The sequence below is a fragment of the Vulpes vulpes genome, chromosome 8 (genome assembly GCF_048418805.1).
Source record: "Vulpes vulpes isolate BD-2025 chromosome 8, VulVul3, whole genome shotgun sequence".
In the NCBI taxonomy this organism is placed as follows: Eukaryota; Metazoa; Chordata; class Mammalia; order Carnivora; family Canidae; genus Vulpes; species Vulpes vulpes.
The window spans coordinates 49,086,537-49,093,991 of record NC_132787.1 but is presented as its reverse complement, the minus strand read 5'-3'; the positions used below and the strand labels follow the sequence as shown (position 1 = coordinate 49,093,991).

The 7,455-nt window shown below is 45.5% G+C and overlaps 1 protein-coding gene across 4 annotated transcripts in view; it reads left to right on the top strand.

The window, feature by feature from the left end:
* The first annotated feature begins 1,288 nt into the window (after window positions 1-1,288).
* LOC112907944 (monocarboxylate transporter 1-like) overlaps window positions 1,289-7,455 on the top strand; it is a 44,676-nt gene continuing 38,509 nt past the window's right edge. The window contains exon 1 of one of the 4 annotated variants that reach the window (XM_072766469.1): window positions 1,289-1,456. The gene's annotated coding sequence lies outside the window, so the exon portion shown is untranslated. The remainder of the gene's footprint in view (window positions 1,457-7,455) is intronic. The other 3 variants (XM_025983293.2, XM_072766470.1, XM_072766468.1) reach the window with 3 other exon arrangements.

Here is a 7,455-nt window from a genome sequence, read left to right as displayed (position 1 = left end):
CTGGGCAGTCTGGCTCCATACTCTGAACCCACTACCCTGCACTTTACAAGATTTCTTTGAGAAATTTCCTGGGAATCACTCTGTTCTATCTCTTCCCATTGCCATTATAAATTCACTCCTGAACCAGTGTCTCCCACTCTGTCTCCCTAACTCGACTGTCTACAGTCCACCCTAAATACTGCTGCCACCCTAACAATCCTAAAGCACCAGTGTTCAAGTCCTGGCCACCATAATGACCTGAAGATCTTTCCTTCTCTTCATTTTTTAACAAAGACAAAAGCAATTATTGCTCATAAGCAGTACTTGGCCATAGATGCTATACTGTCTTCTACTAGTACTTTGAACTGTTCTGGAAAATTTTGCTGTGAAATAGGAAGAGTGGGGGACCTCTCAGGACCAGATCCCCCAAATGCCAGTTCTCAGTCGTTTGCAAAACAAAACCTTAAGGCCTACTCATAGGATTGTTTTGTTAATAGTGTGTGGTAGGGGGTGGGAGTGAAGTGATTGGACAAGGTCCCAGGATGCAGCCAATACTCAACAAATGTACCTCAGCCTCCTCAAAGAAATTGTAATTTCTTAGCAGGCAGGGGCCTTGATTTCTCCTTTTTGGTTATTTCTTAAAAGTCAACAGTATTTAAAATGACTTTCACAGAGACGCTTTGGTCTCTAGACTTGCTCAAGACACTACAATGGCCCTTGGGACAAAATCAGGCTCTGCGGTCTGACCTCAAAGGCTGGCTACGGCCAGCTGTGTGACCTGCGGAAACGGCTTCATCTCTCTGAGCCTCGGGGGCTTTATTTGTAAAATGTACCTGCTGCACAGGGTCACCATGACTCAGGTGAAGCGCTTAGCACATCACTGGTCCCTCAAAACTGCAGGCTCTAATCATATCCTGTCCCGGCCTCTGCGTTCTCGCGTCTCGGGGTTTCCGACTCACACCCCTTCCCCCAGGGACCCGCCCCCCTGACCTGCTCTTCTCCCCACTCGCGTGTAACGAACGCCCAGCATTCATCCAGGGCCCCGGGAGGCTCCGAGTCGGCCCCGGGGGTGCGCCCCCTCCGTCCTCGGCGGCTTTTCCCTTTTCTCCGCCCGGGCCCGGGCCCCGGCCAGAGCCCGGGGAGGGGGGGAGGGGCGGGAGGGGGCGCGCCGGGGTCGCGCACGCGCACGGGGCGCGGTGGCCGCAGGGGGTCGACGCCCGGCGCCGGTGGGACCTGCGGGCAGGTGGCTGCTCGCCGGGGGGGGGGGGGGGGGGGGGGGGGCGGGGAGGCGGGGCCGGGGGGCGGTGGCGGGCAGGCTCCGCCCCGGCGGGCTCCGGCTGCGGAGGGCGCAGGGCCGCGGCGCCCCGGGCTCACACGGCGAAGAGCGCGACCCGCGCGGAGAAGCTGCAGCCGAGGGAGGCTCCGCCCCGCGCAGCCGCGTCACCTATTCGCTCTGCGGCGGGAGCCGCGCCTCACGGTCAGTCGGGTAACGGGCGGCGGCGCGGGCCCGGCGGTGCCCTTGCCCTGGTGCCTCGGGGCGCAGACCGGTCCCGGCGGAGGGAGGCGGCCCGCGAGGACCGTCCCAGAGCCGGGAGCGGGAGACTCGGCGGGTGCCACCGGCCACCGGCCACCGACCGGCCGAGGGGAGGCAGGGGCGGACGAGGCACCGGTGACCTGTGGGAAATCGCTTCATCTCTCCCGGGGATGCGGGGTCTGGAGGAAAAATGACCTGGGCTGTCAGGTCAGATAGGGTCGACTGATGTCACGCCTCAGGGCTCGCTTGGCCGCATCGTGACTCTGCGATCTGCAGGGTGACTTGGGCAGGAGAGAATTGTTTTGTTTGGGGTTTTTTTCAGTTTTGGCCTTTTGGCATGCCGCCTTTGACCTTCTAATCTTTAAATTTTTTATTTGGGCCTTTTCTTCATCTTCTTTAATCTCCACACCCAAAGTGGGCTTGGAACTCGCCACCCTAGGAGTCCCATTACCGACTGAGCCAGTCAGGCACCCCCATTTGGTCCTCTTTTTTCTTTTTAAGTATTTATTCATTTATTCCTTCATTCATTCATGAGAGAGACCCAGGCAGAGGGAGAAGCAGGCTTCCGGTGGGGAGCCCGATGCGGGACTCGATCCCAGGACCCGGGGATCGTGACCTGAGTCGAAGGCAGATGCTCAGCCACTGAGCCGCCCAGGGGCCCCTATTTGGCCCTCCTCTAATTTATCCTGACAAACTGAATTCTTCCTTGTTCTTGATTCTCAGACTTTGCTCCGCCCATAGAAATTCCGTTTTCTTCTCAAATCCAACCCCTCCGATGTAATTTTTGTGTTACGTGAACCTTTGCGCTGGTTATATTTTTGCTGACTTTCTCTCCTTTATCGTTAATTTCCTTAAGGTAGTGACTATCTTTGTAGTTCCCATAGCACAAAGTTGAACGGAATATGTCTTGAGCAACTTTTTGGGTAATTACTATGGCCCAGGGGGTACTACTTTCTCCTGGATCCAGTCACATTAGTTGAATTAGCCCCAGTTCTTGTCCAGAGTGAACCACTCTCTGTCATGCCAGTTGCAGTAACCTCTTGGGAGTCCTTAACCCTTAGATTTGGGATGCCCTACCTGCAAATCAGAAATGCAGATGTTTACCTCCCTCTGTTGTGACTGCAACATGCTGATGTTTGTAGTTTATGGTGTAGGAAACAGAATATGGCAGGGCAGTAGATTAACAATTTACTATTGGCTTTTTTTGGAAAGTGAAGTAGATTGTTGAAATTATTGTAAATATACTTTAAAGGAAGAGATTTTTATCTTAATGATAGTATATTCTAGAGCTTATATTGTCAGCATTTTGAAACTTTTTAAGTTTATCCTGCAATTGTGTTTTGAAGTAAGAAAATTTCCTTACTGACATTTTTTTTAAAGATTTATTTATTTAGACAGTGTGTACGCAGAGGGGGAGGGGCAGAGAGGAGGGTAGAGATGATCTCAAGTGGACTCCTCACTGAGCATGGAGCCCACTGTGGGGCTCCATGTCACAACCCTGAGATCATGACCTGAGCCAAAATCAAGAGTCTGACACTTAACTAACTGAGCTACCCACATGCCCCTGATACTTTAGTGTCCATAAATGCTCTCTAAAACAACTTTGCAAATAAACATTTATCTGTGCTTAATGTAATGCTTACCTAGACAATATTCAAGTTTATTATCTTTTTTAATGTTTAATAAATTAGGGTTTTGTTTGTGTGTGTGTGTGTGTGTGTATTTAGGTGGGGACAGGGTGAGGGGCAGAGGGAAAGGGACAGAGAATCTCAAGCAGACTCCTCACTGAGCATGGAGCTAGACACAGGCTGAATCTCATAACCCTGAGAACATGTCACAAGCTGAAATCAAGAGGTGGGCTCTTAACTGACTGAGCGACCCAGGAGCCCCTAATACTCACTTTGTTAGTGTTTGGTGGATTATTAGGTCTTCTACAAAAACAAAAACAACTTTATCCCTTCTTTGAAGTAAGGGGCTCAGATGTTATAATAATGATATTCGGACTCATTCATGGAATGTTAAGTATGTATAAAAAAAGAATTGGAGACAAATTTAAGACTCTTAATTTTGGGATGAGAACTTTCAGAGTAATGAATAAAACTTTAAAATTTTAGTCCGTGGTCTTTAGTTACTAAAACCTAGGATTCATTTGTTCGTAGACCTATAAACTATAAAACTTTTGAAAGGCTATTGAAGCTAATTTTGTGCTAAATCTTTCTGTGAGTAGTTCAATTTTTTTTTTCCAGAAAAGGAAACAACTTTCTTTGCTGGCTTCCTCTTTGTGATGTATTTTCCCAACTTGGCCTCAAAAGAACTGTGGATGCTGGCAGTGGTATACTAACATTTCTATTCAAAAGGTGGAATGTAGATGACCATAAAAAAGCGCCAGTACACAGGCACCTGGGTGGCTCTGTCAGGCATCTGACATTTGATTTCATCTCAGGTCATTATCTCAGGGTTTTGAGATGAAGCCCTACATTGGGCTCCATGCTCTCAGCAAGGAGCCTGCTTGAGATTCTCTCTCCCTCTCTCCTTCCCCTGGCTCGTGTACACACATACATACTCTCTCTCTCTCTTTTTCTCTCAAATAAATAAATCTTAAAAAAAAAAAAAAAAAAAAGAGCCAGTGCATTTCTGCTTCAAATCCTGGGATAAAATTAGTCATGTATTAAAATAGTATGTTTTTATTTGGAAAATCTACTTTGGGGCAGCCCTGGTGGCTCAGCGGTTTAGCGCCACCTTCGGCTCAGGGCATGATCCTGGAGACCTGGGATTCCCACGTGGGGCTTCCTGCATGGAGCCTGCTTCTCCCTCTCCTGTGCCCACCCCCCCCTCTCTCTTTCTGTGTGCGTGTCTTTCATGATTAAATAAAATCTTTAAAAAAAAAAAAGGAAAATCTGCTGCTGAAAATTGTATTCTAGATTGTAATCTGGAATTCTGAGCAAACCTCTCCTGTATAGTGTAAAAAGACTGAAGGTAGAGACATAGTCTCTGAAGGTAGAGACTGTTTCTCTACCTTCTCCCTTTTTCACTATTCAGAGTCTAATGTCCTTTTTAAAATATTGGGTTGGCGGGGAAGGGTCTGTATTTAGAAATCAGCCAAAATGAATTCAAATAACAAAAACAAATTAGTTCACTTGGCAAAATTGTGTTGAGTTCATGTCTGAGTTGTGAATTTTTTTAAGCCACAATTTTGCTTTTGGATCTTCAAATTGATTCAATTTTTCTTTCTGACTATGTTTTAAGACAAATATAATTATGATGAATAAAATTTTAATACAAGACAGTTTACTATTAAGACTGTGATGAATCAGTTTTAAGTGACCAAAAACTGTGATTTGATTTTATTTTTTTTAAAGATTTTATTTATTCATGAAAGACACACAGAGAGAGGCAAAGACACAGGCAGAGAGAGAAGCAGGCTCCACGCAGGGAGCCTGATGCGGGACTCGATCCAGGGACTCCAGGATCATGCCCTGGGCCAAAGGCAGATGCTCAACCTCTGAGCCACCCAGGTGTCCCAAAACTGATTTTAAAAAACAAACAGTGAGACATCATAATTGTCAAGGAAGCTTCAAAGTTTAATCATATCCAATTTTTAGTATATGTGCTGCCGAAGCAAGCACAGTTTAATCACATCCAGCATGTATTTTATTAGCTATTCCCAGTGAACCTTAATGTATCAAGCAGCTCTATTGTGATTATGTATGTAAATCTCAGCATAAATATTCATAGAGCCCCTGACTAGCTCAGTCAGTAGAGCATAGGATTCCTGATCTCAGGGCTGTAAATTTGTGCCCCATGTAGGATGTAGAGATTGTCTAAAAATAAAATTTCAAAAAATAAGTATTCTGCGATGAATTAACCTTTTTTTTTTTTTTTTTACTCTTAATTCAGAGGAAAAACTTGTAAAATTCATGCCCTGGAGCATTTCTATTTAATGTAGTCTTAGATTGTTTCCTTTGAACTGAGATGTTAGAGTTTCTATAATTCAAGTAGAAATTTTAGAAAACTTTTTAGAAAACTTCCCTAAGGGGCAGCCCGGGTGGCTCAGTGGTTTAGCGCCACCTTTGGTCCAGGGCCTGACCCTGGAGACCCGGGATCAAGTCCCACGTTGGGCTCCCTGCATGGAGCCTGCTTCTCCCTTTGCCTGTGTCTCTGCCTCTGTGTGTGTGTGTGTGTGTGTGTGTCTCATGAATAAATAAATAAAATCTTAAAAAAAAGAAAGAAAACTTTCCTAATATTTGAAAAAATATTAGGAAATATTTTTAAATGTCTCTTTTTTAAATTATTTTTATTTATTTATGATAGTCACAGAGAGAGAGAGAAAGAGAGAGAGGCAGAGACACAGGCAGAGGGAGAAGCAGGCTCCATGCACTGGGAGCCCGACGTGGGACTCAATCCCGGGTTTCCAGGATCGCGCCCTGGGCCAAAGGCAGGCGCTAAACCGCTACGCCACCCAGGGATCCCTAGGAAATATTTTTAAAAGATTATTTATTAGAGAGAGAGCAGGAGGAGGGGCAAAGGAAGGGAGAGGGAGAGAGAGAATCTCAAGTAGACCCCATGCTGAGTCCCTATGGCAGGGCTCGATCTCATGACTCTGAGATCATGACCTGAGCTGAAACCAAGAGTCTGGCGACATTCAATTGACTGAGCCATTGAGGCACCCCTGATTTGGGAATATTTTTATGATCCTACATCCAGCATAGGTAGGTGAAAAGTGCTCTAGGACAGGTAATCTTTAGTTTCAAACAGTGGTGTGTGGTCTTATGGGATTATTTTGCAAATTCTGTTTCATATGTACCCTGAATTTAAAATGATCTCAAAAAAAAAATGATCTCTATCCAGATGAGAATGGATGCCTCAGGACTTCTTTACCAATTCATCTTAACATGGATTCCGTCTCCTTTACAAAAGGAAAGCTGCTTCACTCATCCCAGTCCTTACTCTGGTGCACTGCCCCAGGATATAAAAATCTCTGGGAAACAAATCAAAGGGAAAAAATACAGGCTGCATAGCCCCACAGACAGAATACTAAAGGAAGCAGGAACATATTTCACCCAGACACAAACTTTTACTATCCCTGATGGTCTTCTGTCAATCTTAGAACTTGAAAGAGAGGGGATTCCTAGGTGGCTCAGCGGTTTAGTGCCTGCCTTCAGCTTGGGATGGGATCCTGGAGTCCTGGAATCGAGTCCTGGGATCGAGTCCCGGGATCGAGTCCCGCGTTGGGCTCCCTGCATGGAGCCTGCTTCTCCTTCTGCCTGCGTCTCTCATGAATAAATAAATAAAATCTTAAAAAAAAATAACTTGGAAGAGAATAGGTTGCAATAGGAATATTTATCAATTCACTGTTTTGAATTCAATTGAGGTCAGATCTTTCCTGACGATGAGGACTGGCCAGTTAGGTTATAGAATGGCCATCTTCCACAAACAGAATGAACCAAGTGCCAAAGTTTTGACAATGATATATTTAAAGCACATATAACACAATGTACAATAGCTAGGAACTACAAATTTGCAACTATTAAACTTACACATTTTAGTAGTCAAGGCAAAAGAGGTGCATATTTTCTAAAGTTCCTTTTGGGTCAAGACAGTTGAAAACCCCAGACTTGGGAGTCACTTGTACATACATCTAGTTCTCTTCAAAGGATGTTAGGTTAAGAGAACACAGAATGGTATAAATTAGGACTTTATATCATTCAGTATTTTGTTTGGTTTTTTTCTTATGCCTCAAATCAAATGTGAATCTTCTAAAAGACTATAGTTGTGGGATGCCTGGGTGGCTCAGCAGTTGAGCATCTGCCTTTGGCTCGGGGTGTGATCCCAGGTCCAGGGATCAGATCCCACATAGGGCTCCCTGCAGGGAGCCTGCTTCTCCCTCTGCCTGTGTCTTTGCCTCTCTCTCTCTGTGTGTCTCTTGAATAAATAAATAAAAT